The following is a 16,757-nucleotide window of genomic DNA, read 5'->3' as shown; positions in this document are numbered from 1 at the left end:
GTCCAGTTTAAAATTACACTCTGCTTGAATAGCAGCGAGTGGAATGCAAGTCTCTTCACTACCAGGCTGCACATTCTCCAGTGCATTAGTTTTTTCAGGACCATTCTCATGCCCAGTGAAGGCATGGACATATTAGAAATTTTAAAGCTATATTTTAAAACTGTTAAGATGGCTGCAGCATATCATGTGACTTTTAGCATTTGAAATGTAGAAAGTAAGAGTTTATTGCGACCAATACCTAATTAAATATGGACCTATGAGAAGGAACCTTAGAGCCACTTGTGAAATTCAGACACCTTATTGTTTAACGTTGGACTAAAACCTACAATGGGCTTTGCAGACACCTTGTCTCCATGTTTTGCAAAGGAAAAGAGGGAAGATCACATCTTAATTTGTAGAAAGTCAAAGTGAATAGCCACCATGTTGTGTCATGATGGCTTCTCCATTCCAGTCAGAATGTGTGGGCCTCTGAAGGGTTAACCTCACAGTCATGTGACTGAAACACCTCTGTTCCTCTCTCTGCTGCTTTTCGTGTCAGGCACTGGCATTAAATGCCCCCTTTGCCTTTGGAATGTCTGAAATGGATATAAAATTTCAGGTAGATATAAAATTATGTATACTAATGTTACAGACTTGACTGCAAAATTTGTTCCGTTGATAGCCCTGTTTCCAGTTTGAATGTTCCGCCAGGTGGTGATGTTCAAATCTCACTCAAAACTTCCTCATTCAATTAATAATATTTGGAAACCAAAGACAAAAGCCACCACCCGAAAGTTGAGCACATTGGAGCTGAGTTCCTCAACCTTAGCTTTACGTTTATATGGGGCCTCAATCTATTGATTTACATTCATATGTAAAGCCAGTCCTAGCCCTGTTTATAGTGTCAGCTGTAACTCAGCGATAGCACTCTTGTCTCTGGAACCAGAAGGTTGTGGGTTCAAAGCCAGCTCAAGAGACTTGAGTGTAAAATCTAGGCTAAGATTTCAGTGCAGTGCTGCCTCTCAGGTGAAGTGTTCACGTGAGACCCTGTCTGTCCTCTTAGGTGACTGTAAAAGATCCCATAGCACAGAAAAGCAGTGGAGTTTGCCCCGATATGCTAATAAATGTTCATCCCTTACCCACATTACTAAAAAGATGATCACATTGCTGTTTATGGCAGCTTACTGTATGTTTTCTGTATTGCAACAGTGACTATACTTCAAACAAATTGAAGTTGTTGTAAAGCTCTTGGGGTATCCAGAAGTTGTGAAAGGGGCTATATAAATGCAAACTCTTTCTTGTTTTACCTGGTGTCACAGCAGTTTCAGGAAACCTGAAGCATCTATAATCCAAGGTGAATATTTAAAAGTTAAAATATAAACTTGAATGTCTTAGTTTAAAGAAAAATTCAAGGGGTAAGCACGGCGAGAGATGTGAACAGTTTTAAACATGACCTGAAGTTGGAGCGATTGCAGTCGAATGTGAAAAGTGATTTGTGGCCGGTTAAGAGTGCGAGGGTCAGCTGGAAAGCTCCCGGGCCTCAGACTGCATCCATCATTAAGGGGCCGTCTTACTGCTGATTTTGTTTTAATCCTGTTAGGGGAGATTGTGTGTGTGTGGTGGCCATTTATTTTAAAGAAGGAATCCCAACGCTTTTTAAAATAAAAACAAAAAAAAATCCACTTACAAAGATTTCCCATCGATATTTTTTTAACCCATTGATCCCCGTTGCCTTTTTACTCACTCGGGGCACTACCACATTGTATGTGCTCAGAATTATTCTTAGTGAAGATACAGTTATCAATGGATCACGAGGGGCTGTCTCAGCATCGATTCTGCACCTTAATCTATCTGCATTTAGACTGTCCGACTCAGTGGAGTAGAAATGATCTTGGACAGCAATGTAAAACACACTTCATTTTTCTAATCTTCTCTGACTCCCTGACAAAATGTGCTGTGGCCCAAGACTAAGACCTTCCAATGTATTCAGTCAAGCCAGCAACCACCAACAAGACCATCATCATTCACAATTTCGAAATAAGACTGACGAGGCCAGATTTAAAAAATAAGAATCACTAAGAATTCTTTGGCTTTTAAATATCATATTAAATCTCCTAATAAGTCATTTTAAGGGGATGGGATATAGGGGTCGAAGAAGCAGTCTGTGAAGAATAGTAGAAGGTGCTTCTCTGTTGGATTTAATGCATATTCCATGAAACCTTCATGGAAAGAGTTAGTTTAGCTTGGAAGAAGCTGTTTTGGAGCGATCAGTGCACAACTGGAATTGCTGTGCCCTCTTTTTGAGTGCGACAAGTATCCTTCAACCTCCAAAATGGTCTCCGCAGCATGCGTGTCCACTATTGGGGCGAATCACATAGTTAGCGTGTGTGCAGTAAATGCTGTCAGATGTCTGTGGAACGAGCAGTTCATGGCGTTAATCAGCATGAAACCAACGCTGCCATTTTGGAGTTTAATGTTCCAACTAATGTTCTCTCTTAACCTTGCACAACCGAACCTCTATTCAGCATGAGGTAGGCCCCCACCACCAGCGCTATGGAAAAGGGTCATCAGCTATTACTGGTTGTTCACTCCTAACTGTTGCTTCAATTGTACAAGTGTTTGGTGCTTTCTATCATTGATTCAAGTTGCAAAAATCAGCCTGGGTGGTGTGGTAGGTGCTGAAGGAGTTTTAGCAGACTTGAAAGCTTCCTCACCAATCAGTGGCTCCCAGACACATGGACATTAGTCAGTATTCCTTTGGGCTACAGCACTTGGAGAATGAGCAGAGGAGGTGCAGAGCAGGATAAAGAGGGAGGAGGAGGAGGAGGAGGATGGGGAGAAGTGCTCTCCTACCTGAACCGCAGTGACAAATATATGCAACATGTGTGCTCAATAAGGACATCCTCACTGAAAGCTGAAAGCTGCTGCAGCCAAATGATAACCCTCAGTGCAGGGGGAAGGACAGTATTGCCTGTGAGAGTGACCACAGAAATTCATTTTTACACATCCGGTTTCTTCCCGGCTGGAGTTATTCGCAAAATCTTTCAGTTTTTCATCCATGGTTGTGAATTGAGGCTGTGCATTCATTGAGAGCTGACCACATCTCAGTCTCTCTCACCAGAGATTAATGACAGAGCCAGCACGTGGTTTCACTAGGACTGCAGACTTGCTCATGGTGCAGGGTGACACGGATTTCACACAAATCCTTTTGCAGGTGCCATAAGCCAACTCCGCCCTACACTGCAACCAAAAAGGATTTCACTCCCTTAATATCCATATGGCGTGTGTCCATCAGCAGAGAGTTATACAAGTCAATGCCTGGTATCTTGGCAGTTATGATGCTGTCAGCGCCAGTGCGCTTACCACCAGCATTCAAACCTTCATGGCAGACTAAAGGCTGGTTACCGGGTGACAAGGCCTATCCTCTGACCACACAGCTGATGACTCCGGTGTGCAACACCCAAACACAAGTGCACCACATGCACATAATGAAAGCCATGCTGCCACAGAAAAGTTGACAGAGGAAACCACTGGCGTGCTGAAATAATGCTTCCACTGTCCTGTCCGCAACACTGCAGCCGTGCAGTAAACAGCAGAGCGTGTGTCAGGGTCTGGCAGCATTAACTTGTTGAATTGGCTGTCCCAACCTGACACCAGTCACTGCAACCCCAATTCCCATTCCCTAACCTCAATCTCACCTTCCCAACCTGGTACCCATCACTGCAACCCCAATTCCCATTCCCTAACCTCAATCTCACCTTCCCAACCTGCCACCAGTCACTGCAACCCCAATTCCCATTCCCTAACCTCAATCTCACCTTCCCAACCTGGTACCCGTCACTGCAACCCCAATTCCCATTCCCTAACCTCAATCTCACCTTCCCAACCTGGTACCCGTCACTGCAACCCCAATTCCCATTCCCTAACCTCAGTCTCACCTTCCCAACCTGACACCAGTCACTGCAACCCCAATTCCCATTCCCAAACCTCAATCTCACCTTCCCAACCTGACATCAGTCACTGCAACCCCAATTCCCATTCCCAAACCTCAGTCTCACTTTCCCAACCTGGTACCCGTCACTGCAACCCCAATTCCCATTCCCTAACCTCAGTCTCACCTTCCCAACCTGACATCAGTCACTGCAACCCCAATTCCAATTCCCAAACCTCAATCTCACCTTCCCAACCTGACATCAGTCACTGCAACCCCAATTCCCATTCCCAAACCTCAGTCTCACCTTCCCAACCTGACATCAGTCACTGCAACCCCAATTCCCATTCCCTAACCTCAATCTCACCTTCCCAACCTGGTACCCATCACTGCAACCCCAATTCCCATTCCCTAACCTTAGTCTCACCTTCCCAACCTGACATCAGTCACTGCAACCCCAATTCCCATTCCCTAACCTCAATCTCACCTTCCCAACCTGGTACCCGTCACTGCAACCCCAATTCCCATTCCCTAACCTCAGTCTCACCTTCCCAACCTGACATCAGTCACTGCAACCCCAATTCCCATTCCCAAACCTCAGTCTCACCTTCCCAACCTGACATCAGTCACTACAACCCCAATTCCCATTCCCAAACCTCAGTCTCACCTTCCCTCTGTTATTGACCATCACAGTTGGGCACAATGCAGAAATAAAAGCCAATACAAAACAAACATTCCAAAACAAGTTTAGAAATGGAATCATCCCATTTTGCATACGAAAGTCAACAGTCACCCTTGTGCATTCCCTTCATGGCTGTCTTCTGTCTGCCTTTGGCTGTCCTAGTCCTCTTACATCGAGCTACCCCAGCTGGAAGGCTGCTGACTTTCAGCAAAGGAGGCAACAGATGGGCTTGGGGCGTGAACTGGGGTCAGTTCTGTGCCCAGCATGTTCGGCTTCTGACTGCATCACCTTGGCCAGGCTGGCAGTGGGCTGGGCTGGCAACAGCAAGGGCACTGGTGGAGTGGTAGCGGTGGGAGGACCTGAAAGAGGACAACAGGCTAGCGTTCCATCCAACCACTGCCACGCCCCCAGGGCTATGATGGCAGCGACCTTGCGTGACTTCAGTCGGAGCGTCTCCCCTGGCACTCAGGTGCTGGCTGGCTGCTGCTTGTGCTGCAATGGAAGATGCAACATCGGCCGTCAAACACTCCATTATGGTCGGGTCCACAGGTACACAAATAGAATTGGCCACCACCTCTGTGCTGTGCAAAAAAAAGCCCTGTGCCAGGCTGATGCCAGACTCCTGCATGAGTCCTGACATCAACCAGAGGCCTCCTGACATGATTCACAACGGGTGGATCATGTTGTCCTGCGTACCCATCTTCTGTATGCCGCGCCATCGAAGTGTGAGTTCTCAGTGGCAGACCGGATGTGCAATCTTGCCCTGTGGTCTGTGCCATCCTTGCCCCCTTTCCCTAGCTGCAGGCTGCTCCTTTCCAGTGCCGCATGTCCATGTTATCCTCTAAGTCACATGCAGGCTGCAATTTTCAGGGTCTGCTGTGATGGGACCCACCATGGGGGTCCCAGCCAAAAGTCCAGATGATCCCAGCAGTGGGTGGGTCTGGAAAAATCCCACCCACAATGTCCGTATTTGAGCTGGCGGCTGCGAGGGAGAGACCAAGTGATCTTCATCATCTCTTTGTCTTCTTGCTACTCCTCTACTGCTTGGCCAAGTGGCACTTCTTGGGGTAAAAAGGCAAAATGCTGGGAATTGTCAGTGGATCAGGCCGATCTTGAAGAGAGACAGCAGGTCGATTACCTTTCTTCAGAACTGGAATAACATTTTCTTGAATACCTGAAAGCAGAATGGTGCAAATGTAAGGGTGTGGCGTGGGGAGCAGGGTGAAAGTAAGAGGTGCAATGTTTATACCATCTGCAGCTTGTAAATCAGATAAGAGTGTGGGATGGGGGCAGAGGTGAGATGTGAGGAGGAGGATTAGGTATGAGGGGATCATATTCTCCAATACTTTCAGCCCTTCCACTGTCTCCCAGTAATGGCCAGCACTGTCTCCTCCATACAGGTTAGAAACTGCAGGCTCGCTCTCCTCTCTTGGTTAGTTCCTGCTGCCTTGGGGACCACTTTGTCCTGGAAGAGAGAAGGAATTATGTCAATGAGTGGCGCAATGTGTTTGGGTGATGGGGTTGACTTGTTTGAATGACTTGCAGTGTGTGCCAACCATGAGATGTGGGTGTGAGGCATGTAGCAGAGCTAAGTTTGTGAGGTCGAGCTGTAGTTCACGCCCTGATTAATAGAGATTGTTGATAGGTGAGTAAGGACATAAGAAATAGGAGCAGGAGAGGGTCATACAGCCCATCAAGCCTGCTCTGCCGTTCAATGTGATCATAGCTGACCTTGGGCATCAGCTCCACTTTCGAACCTGCTCCCCATAGCCCTTGATTTCCTCAAAGACCAAAACATTCTTCTACCTCAGCCGTAAATGCACATGGAGCATCCAAGGCCCTCTGGGGTAAAGAATCCCAAAGTGATGGGAGTGTGGCGAATTGACAGTTGGCTCAGGCTGGTGGTTCGGCTGGCAGGATTTGCTACATATGGAAGCAGTCCATGTTCATATGCACCAAGACCTGGATGACATTCAGGCTTGGGCTGATAAATGGCAAGTAACATTTGTACCACACAAGTGCCAGACAATGACCATCTCCATTAAGAGAGAATCCAACGCATCACCCCTTGACATTCAAAGGCATTACCATCACTAGATCGCCCGTTATCAACATCCTGGGGGTTACCATTGACTAGAAACTGAACTGGACCAGCCATATAAGTACTGTGGCTATGACAGCAGGTCAGAGGCTGGGAATTCTGCAGTAACTCACCTCCTGACTCCCCAAATCCTGTCCACCATCTACAAGGCACAAGTCAGGAATGAGATGGAATACTTTCCATTTGCCTGTTTGAGTGCAGCTCCCACAACACTCAAAAAGCTCAACACCATCCAGGACAAAGCAGCCCACTTGATTGGCACCCCATCCACCACCTTAAAATATTCACTCCCTCCACCACCGACGCACAGTAGCAGCAGCGTGTGTACCATCTACAAGATGCAGTGCAGCAACTCACCAAGGCTCCTTCCAAATCCTTGACCTCTGCCGCCTAGAAGGATAAGGGCAGCAGACACATAGGAACACCACCACCTGCAACTTCCCCTCCGAGTCACGCACCATCCTGACTTGGAACGATATCACCGTTCCTTCACTGTCGCTGGATCAAAATCAACTCCCTTTCTATCAGCACTAAGTGTGTATCTACACCCCATGGACTGCAGCGGTTCAAGAAGGCAGCTCACCACCACCTTCTCAAGGGCAACTAGGGATGGGCAATAAATGCTGGCCCAGCCAGTGAAGCCCACGTCCCGTGAATGAATAATAAAAAGATGCACGCTGAGCATGACCACTCATGAGAGCTCTGAATTTATTGCAGCGCTACTTCCTCAGGCCTTGATTCCTGGCATTGACTTCCATAGCTCTCTGCTCTACAACCTTCTGAGCAGGAGTCTAGAGGGCCTGGCCACCTTCTGGTAATCTGGAGATATGCCATTATATTCGACTTTTATACTTGATATCTTGCCATAATGTCCAGTATTCTATTAGCATTTCTTCACAGCCTTATCCACTTGGCGTGCTTCTTTTAAGGCCTTGTAAAGCTGTCACCCAATCCTGCAACCTCCAAGTGCCTTTGTTCCTCCACATCATGCAGCATAATTACACATTTTTCAGCTAAATTGTACTGCCTTTACTGACAGTGCATTTCATCTGCTACTTACTCCCCCGTTTCTGCATCTTCTCAACTGTTATATTCTTTCATGTACTGTGGATGTTGCTGTAAAGCCAGTATTTATTGCCTGTCCTTAATTGCCCTTGAGAAGGTGATGGTGAACCAACTTCTTAAACTGCTGCAGACCATGTAGCGTGGATACATATAGTGCTGTAGGGAGGGAGTTCCAGATTTTGACCCAGCAACAGTGAAGGAACAACAATACAGCTCCAAGCCAGGATGGTGAGTGACTTGGAGGGAGGTTTACAGGTGGTGGTGCTTTCAGCTACCTGCTGCCCTTGTCCTTCTAGGTGGTACAGGTCGCGGGTTTGGAAGGTACAGTCAAAGAAGCTTTGCTGAGCTGCTACAGTGCATCCTGTAGATGGTACACACACTGCTGCCAATGTGCGTCAGTGGTGGAGGGAGTGAATATTTTAAGGTGGTGGTTGGGGTGCTAATCAAGTGGGCTGCTTTGCCCTAGTTAGTGTTGAGCTTCTTGAGTGTTATGGGAGCTGCACTCATCCAGGCAGGTGCAGAGTATTCCATCACACTCCTGGCTTGCAATTTGTAGATGGCGGACAGGCTTTGGGGAATCAGGAGGTGAGTTACTCTCCACAGAATCCCCAGCCTCTGACCTATTCTTGTAGCCACGGCGTTTATGTGAATGGTCCAGTGAAATTTCTAGACAATGGTGACCCCCAGGATGTCAAGCACTTCGATGGCCTGAATGTTACTTGTCACTTATCTTCCCAAACTTGTTGTCCAGGTCTTACTCCATGCGGACACAGTCTGCTTCAGTATCTGAGGAGTTGAAATAGAATTGTGCAATTGTTAGCAAACTTCCCCACTTTTGACCTCATGATGGATGGAAGGTCTTGGACACTGCTCTGAGGAACTCCTGCAGTGATTTCCTGGAGCGCAGATAATTGATACCCAACAACCACAACTATCTCCCTTTGTGTTAGGTATGACTCCAACAGTGCTGAATCTTCCCCTGGTTCCCACTGAATTCAGTTTTGCTGGGGATCCTTGATTCCACATTTGGTTAAATGCTGCCTTGATGTCAGGTGCAGCCACTATCACCTCACCTCAGGAGTTCAGCTTGTTTGTCCATGTTTGGACCAAGGCTCTAATGGTGTCTGCAGCCATGTGCTCCTGTTCGAACCTAAAGCAAGTATCAGTAAGCAGGCTGATACATTAAAGAGTTAATGCTGCTTTATAGCAGTGCCAATGCATTGTTACATTATTGATGATTGAGAGTAGATTGGTCGGGTAGGAATTGGTCAGATTGGATTTGTCCTGCTTTTTGTGAACAGGGTATGGTGGGCAATTTAACATTAGTAGTGCACTTTCAATCAATGTGTGGGAATCGGAAAGCTTTCCAATCAAATGTGGAGTCAGGCAGGGTCACCCTTTACTTATTTGTGTGTTCCATAGAACCTTTTGCTGAGTCCATCAGGAAGGACATGGGTAAAAGAGGGGTGACGATCCCAGGCAGAGGGGGTGCACAGTTCAAAGCCTCCCTATATCTGGAAGATGTTGTCATTTTCTGATAGCATCTGCAACCTGTCTGAATTGGCCTTGGAAGCCAAGGTAAATCGTGACAAGAGCGAGCAAAAGTTCTTTAGGAACTGAGCTGACTGATACTTTGTCCCCTTCACTATCAGGTCAGGCTACTTAAAAGGTGTTAGGGAAATGGTTTGGAGAATCGGGAGCTTGTGCCAAAAACTGGGAAGAGCGTATAGACAAGGGGAGGTAGAAACGATGCATGTGGGAGTGACACTCCCTCTCCATTATGGGTAAGAACCTGATCATCAGGTGTGAGGTGCTCTCGGTGTTGTTGTACACAGTGCAGGCCTGGCCCACACTCCAATCCTGCACTGCAGCAGTCACTCAAGTCATCTTCCACTTTATCTGGAGATCAAAGATGGACCATGTCCACATCTTGTTGGATGGTTCCCTGAGGGGACTGTCAAAGTCATTTGGCAGAATGCCTCATCGCTAGAATTTTCAAACCAACACCAAGATGTAGTTTGGCTGGTGGTGAGAAGGGTACTCCATGTCAGATCCTTCATGCACGCCTGGAGTCTCATCACTACCTCAGGCTGGCCTCAAAGTGGCTGTGGTGGGAATGTTCCTTGCAAAAGAAGGAAGGAAGAGATGCAGTGGTTTTTGTTGAGGTTTACCCCGAGCAACTTCGAGCTACAAAGCTCTTTGAGCTTTTCCCAGGTATGCACACCAAGACTAAACATCAACTGCTGTTGGAGGATCATCAACTTGGTGAAAGACACTCTTTGGTCTGCCTGAAACCTGTTTGTCTTCAATGTAAGGTCAGCAAACTTGGATACGTTACACTCAGTCCCCTGATCGAAGCCACTAATGTAGATTGTAAATAGTTGAGGCTGAATTACTGATTCTTGCAGCAGCCTGTTAGTTACAGCCTGCAAACCATGAAAAATGTTCAATTTCTTCCTTTTCTTTGTTTTCCATCCATTAACTAATCCTCAAATCATGCTAATATATTACTCCTAATCTCATGAACAAGTGTTGCAGACTGGCACACTCCAAGGTCCAGGACTACCTGCTGAGGGATGCACAAAAGCTTTGGGCAGATGCTACAAAGGCCCAATGGAAAGGCCACGCCAAGGTCTTTCAGACATAGTGCACTGAGGGGTTGGTAACCGTGTAGAACCCCTCAGGCTGTATGCTTGACATTGAATGGCTTATATATTGCAATTGTATTGAGTGAGGTACCTCCAACCGCAACACATTCTCTGGAGCAAAGTTGGATATTATTGTACTTACCATAGCGTCAAATTTGAAATGTTTTGGAATGTACTTTTAGATATTTTATGGATAAAGATTGCTTTCAGGGGAAAAAAGAATGCACACAGCTGGGTAGATGCCAGTGCTGTAGCTGTACTGGAACAGGATATCTAGAGTACAGCTGATTCTCAAGCACAAGTTTCAGCACTCCACCCAGGATGTTGCCTTTGCTGTATCCAGTGAAAAGTACAAATATTTGTATCTGTCTTCACAGTAGAAGACACAGAATAAATACTGGATATAATGGAAAATCAAGGGCCAAATGAGAATGAGCAACTTAAAAGAAATCAATATGAGTAAAGAACTAGTGTTGTAAAAATTAGTGGGATTAAGTGAAGACAAATCTCTGCACCTGACGACCTGCGTCCTTGAGTTTTAAAAAAGATAACTGCAGAGATAATGGATGCATTGCAGAATTCCAGAGAGTCTGAAGGATTGGAAGATTGTCCACATAACCCTGCTATTTAAAAGGTGGGAGAGAGAAAACTAGTGGTAAGCAAAATGTCAGAATCTATGAGTCAGGTTGTGGTAACAGGGCACTTGGAACATCATGACATGATTAGCAGAGTCAACACAGGTTTCGGAAAGGGAAATCATTTCTAACATATTTGTTGAGTTTTTTTGAGGACCTAAAATCACTGGAATCAGTGGATGTAGTGAACTTGGATATTCAAAAAGTATTTGATAAAATGCATATAAGAGGTTATTCCAAAAAAGTTAGGACTCATGAGATTAGGAGTAACATATTAGCATGGATTGCGGATTAGTTAATGGATGGAAAACAAGGGATAGGAAGAAACAGGACATTTTTCATGGTTCGCAGGCTGTAACTAACAGGCTGCTGCAAGAATCAGTAATTCAGCCTCAACCATTTACAATCTATGTTAAAGACTTAGATGAGGGGACTGAGTGTAATGTGTCCAAACTTGCTGACTTTACAAGTTTAGTTGGGAAGGTAAGCCGTGAGTTGGACACAAAGGGGCTGCAGAGGGATACAGACAGGTTGGGTGAGCAGGCAAGAACATGGCCCCTGGATTACAATGTGGCACCATATGAAGTGATCCACTTTGGTAGGCAAAATAATACAGGATAAAGCAGAATATTTTTTGAATGGTGAGAGACTCAGAAATGTTTACATTCAGAAAGACCCAATTCATAGATTCTGACATTTTGCTTACCACTAGTTTTCTCTCTTCCACCTTTTAAATAGCAGGGTTATGCAGACAACCTTCCAATCCTTCAGACCCTCTGGAATTCTGCAATGCATCCACTATCTCTGCAGTTATCTCTTTTAAAACTCAAGGACGCAGGTCGTCAGGTCCAGGGATTTGTCTTCACTTAATCCCACTAATTTTTACAACACTAGTTCTTTACTCATATTGATTTCTTTAAGTTGTACATGAATCTCTGTCTCTCTCTTCAGGTACCACCCTGAGAGGTCATTGTCAACCATGGAAATCCATGTTAATCTTGCTCTCGGGGTGTGGATCATCTTTGTTGGTGGGACACTCATCCAGTTTGCAAGGCTCTTTAAAAATATCATTCTTTGTCTACCTTGCTATCTTTCACCATCGCTCTTTCCCATCAGCATCAGACTTTCTAAATCATGATATCTTATTACGTGTCCAAGAAATTCGAGCTCTTTCTGAACCTGGTCACCAAAGTTAATTGGTCTCAGATTTACCAGCACCTCTTCATTGAGAGCTTGGCTTGCCCAAGATTTCTTCATTATTCACCTCAAAAACCACAACTCTGCAGCCTTAATTCTTCTCTTTATTGCTTCACTGATCATCCAGCACTCGCTTCCTTATGTCAAGATTGATGCAGCATTCCAGGATTCTCAGCTTTGTTTTCATGGATAATTTTGTATTGATTATAATCTTTTTACATTTTTAAAAATGTATCTTGGCCATTCCAATCTTTTGTCTTATTTCTTGGTGGCACTTTCCATCTGATGTTAACATACTTCCTAGGTAACAAAGTTTGTCTACCAGTGTGAACTTTTCATTCTTCACTGTGATCTTACATTCTGGTATGATTTTCTTTTTGGACACTATTAGACATTTTGCTTTTTTTTACAATTCATGCTCAGCCCTTTTTTCTTGCTTTGCTCAGTACTCTATCCAAAATATTTTACTGTTTCTCTTCAGAGTCGGCAATAAGAATGGTGTCATCAGTGCATCTTATATTGTTAAGCTGTAACCTCCAACCAATAATCCAGGAAGGCTTTCAATCTCTCCAAGAATATTTTCACTATAAAAACTGAATAAGTCTGGGGAGAAAACACACCACTGTCTGACCCTTCTTTTAATCTTCACATAATTGTTTCGATTGTTCTCAACTGTTACAGCTGCAGTTTGTTCCCAATAAAGATTCCTTATCATTCTAAGATCCTTGCCATCAAGATCAAGGGACTCTAACAGGCTAATCAGTTCTTCATGTTTTACCTTATCAAATGCCTTGCTATGATCACTAAAATATTATGAATATGTCTTTTATTCATCTCTATGGCTCTTTCTGATAGCATGTGTACCCATAAGGATAACATCTCTCGTTCCTCTCTCTTCTACAAAACCATACTGAAGAACTGGAATTTCTGGCTTTATCTTGCCCCTGGCCCTATTGATCAGTACTCGAAGAAGGGTCTTAGTAATGTGGCTCATCACACTGAGTATGTGATGGAATTCATATTCAGTTGCTCCAGGATTTTCAGGGAGTGCAAAAAGTATTGGTTTACTTAAGTCTTCTGGGATTTTTCCCACGTCATAAACGTCTAAATATAACTAAGTTTATCTATTCCAAATTCCTCTAAACTTTTAATTTGCTCAGTGACTATTTCGTCTGGACCTTTAGCTTTATTGCTTTTCATCTTATTTATTGCTGTTCTTACTTTGTCTTTCATGATCTTTGGACCACCCATAGCTTTCTTGATTGTTGGCTTTCCGTCTTGTGAATGGTCCTCAAATAAGCCTGTATTCAGTTCATCTTGCATCTTGAAAGCATGTCGTCACTTTCTATGATAACTTCCCCATGTTTCCCTTTGTTGCACCCACCAGATGTACACCCAACTTTTCCTGTCATTTCCCTAATATTTTTAAGTATTATTCTTGAGCATGTTTCTTTACCTTTTTCTATTCCTTCACATTTTTTGATCAGCTATTTTTCTTTCTCTTCAAATTTTGTTGGATCCTTTTATCCAATTCCTGATATTTCCATTGATCTATTTGCTTCATCTTTGTCCTGTACTCCATCAGCTCCAATATTTCATCTGTCATCCATTTTTGGTTATTTTTCTCTTGTCTTTGAACATTTCTCATATTGAACATTTCCCATATTGAATGATTTCCTTAGTCTTCAAACTGTTCAAAATGGTTTTGAACTTGCACTTCCATTTCTTTTTTAAATTAAGCTCTCTGTATTGAGTAGATTGTAATCTTGTCTCTTTAATGTCTTTAAGCCAGATTCTTGTTCAATGGTGGAGCAGGCTAGAGGGGCCTAATGTTCTTATGCTCAGCGTGTTCAGTTGTTTCTTGCTTTCAAGTAGAGTGAATCAAGCTGGGCTGAAGACCAGCTTCTGCAATGGTTGGGATTTCAGGGGAAGGTTAAAATGGATCATCCAATCAGCACTTCTGGCTGATGATAATTGCAAATGCCTCAGCTTTATTTTTTTCACTCAAGTGCTCTGCTGTTATTGAGTATGGTCATGGGGCCTCCTTCTCCCATTTTTCTAACTGTCCATCACCATCCACGGATGAACGTGACAGGACAGACAGGGTTTTGATCTGCTCTGTTGGTTGTGGGATCGCTTAGCTCTCTCTATGGTGCTGCCTTCGCTGGTTAGCATGCACGTGGTTTTGGCTTCACCGAGTTGGAAACTCATTTTTAGGTACACTCAGTGCTGCTCCTGACATGCACCTCCACACTCCTCATTGAACCAGAGCTGGTCCCTGGCTTGATGTTAATGGCAGAGTGAGGGATATGCCAGACCACAAGGTTAAAGATTGTGGTTAAAACAATTCTGCTGCTGCTGCTGATGGTCCACAGTGCCCAGTTTTGAATTGCGAGATCTGTTCTGAATCTATTCCATTTAGCACACAACATGATGGACGGTACCCTCAGAGTGAAGATGGGAATTTGTCTCCAAAAGAACTGTGCAGGGAGAGAGGGGGGGGGGGCGGGGTGGTGGCATTGGTAGTGATAGCCACTCCTACCAGTACTGTCACAGACAGATGCATCTGTGCCAGTTGGATTGGTGAGGGCAAAGTCAAGTAGGTCTTTCCCTCGTGTTGGTTCTCTCACTACCTGCCACAGGTCCAGTCTGGCAGATATGTCCTTCAAGACTCAGCCAGCTTGGACAGTAGTGGTGCTACCGAGCCACTCTTGGTGACAGACAATAAAATTTCCCACCCAGAGTACATCCTGTGCCCTTGCTACCCTCAATGCTTCCTCCAAGTGGTATTCAAAATGGAAGAGTATTGATTCATCAGCTGAGAGAGTGGGGTAGGTAGTAACCAGCAGGAGGTTTCCTTGCACCTGCCTTTGATCCTCAGAATTAGTTACCATGTCCCCGATTTTAATATTGTGTGCAAATTTTGACAAGACATTTCTAGCTCTATATTTAAATGATTTATGCACATAAGAACACACATGGTCCCACAACAGAACATTGTGATGCTGTTACCCACTTCCAACTCCTGCTCTCTCATCCCTGACTTCTAACCAGATTTTTAACCCAATTTATTACATACCATGGCTTCACCTCACATTGAATAATTATTTTTATTAGTTTATTTATTGAATGCATTTCTTCTTATTTTGTACCTCAATATTTTTGAAGGAGGTGTTCTCCTTACACTACTTCCATTTCTTCATTTTCTCATATTCTCTTATTTTTAGCATATCATTTTCTTACGTCATTTTCTTTAATTTTAATTTGTTTCAAGCTTCTTTATTTATCCTCAACATAGTATATATATTCATGCTGCATTTTTGCAATGTCCTGTTAAAAAAAAGCACATGGTTGACTGACAGTCCCATGAGCCTATTTCTTTTCCCACCACACCTCAGCAAGCTCACTCGTCGTTTTTAAAAATCTGCCCTACTCCAAACTAATGCTGTAGTTTTTGTCTCTTTCTAACTTGGTCCTTAACTTGGACACGTTTTCCAAGGTGCTCATCTACATTTATCATCTACTTCTCTATAGCTCTGTCAAAGTAGGAGGCAGAATTTACCTCAGAAAGCTGGGCACTGTCTAACCTCTCCCTCCTCCGTGCAGCACACCCAGGGTTTGGCCCAGCACACGATCATTTTTGTAAAAATTAGAAAATTAGGCTCTTTATAATGATGGGTGCAGGGTGAGTCAAGGCTGTGTACTGTCGTCATTACTCTAATTTCTATGCAGAAGCCATGATAAGAGGAGCACTAGATGAAGTACAGAAAGGAGGAGCTCCATTGGTGAAGGTGGTGAGATCTACAGAACACAACAGCAAAGAAGATCTCAGGATGGTGGAGGAGGAAATGTTGGATTTTAGTGAATATCATTAAGAAAAGGCAACAAGGTTGGATTGACCATATTCTCAGACATGAGAACTTGCTGAAGGAGGTGACTGAAGGAAGATTAGAGGGATGTAGACCAACAGGGAAAAATAGAATGACGATGTTAGACAATTTGTAAGTGAAAATGGGAGCAACTGTTATGAGCAACTGAAGAGGAAAGCACAACACCATGAGGTGTGGAGAAATGAACAGACAATCTACCCTTAGGCAGATCACTACCTACCAATATAATGACCGACTGATGCACTGTCTACCAACCTAGGGATCAGATTAAGGTTGGCAGGTATAAGCGCAGCCTGAGCGCAAGTCACAACCCATGATATCTTGATGTGTGCATCAATATTGGATTGAAACTTGTATCAACAGCAGGTACAGGAACTTTCCAGACTTTTTACTCTGACCTGGGAGTGGTTTGTATGATTGACAGCGTAGAATGAAAATAGTGGATTTATATAGCTCTGGTCTTTTTTTTAATTGACTAATACAACAGGCAGCACTACAATGTGCATTGAATCTGTGTCTGTTACACTGGAGCTAATGTGTACTAACACACCCCTTGCCTTCTAGGAAGGATTTCAAATGTCCTAATGCAATACTGGCCACTATAGGTTCAGTGGGATTTTTAATAAGCT

At 44.2% G+C, this 16,757-nt stretch overlaps 1 protein-coding gene across 5 annotated transcripts in view; it reads right to left on the bottom strand.

Moving 5' to 3' along the window:
• Window positions 1–16,757, bottom strand: part of gpm6bb (glycoprotein M6Bb) — a 151,766-nt gene that overhangs the window by 80,685 nt on the left and 54,324 nt on the right. The gene's annotated exons all lie outside the window — the stretch shown is intronic.

This window comes from Carcharodon carcharias, chromosome 18 (assembly GCF_017639515.1).
Source record: "Carcharodon carcharias isolate sCarCar2 chromosome 18, sCarCar2.pri, whole genome shotgun sequence".
In the NCBI taxonomy this organism is placed as follows: Eukaryota; Metazoa; Chordata; class Chondrichthyes; order Lamniformes; family Lamnidae; genus Carcharodon; species Carcharodon carcharias.
This window is presented reverse-complemented; position numbering and strand designations above follow the sequence as displayed.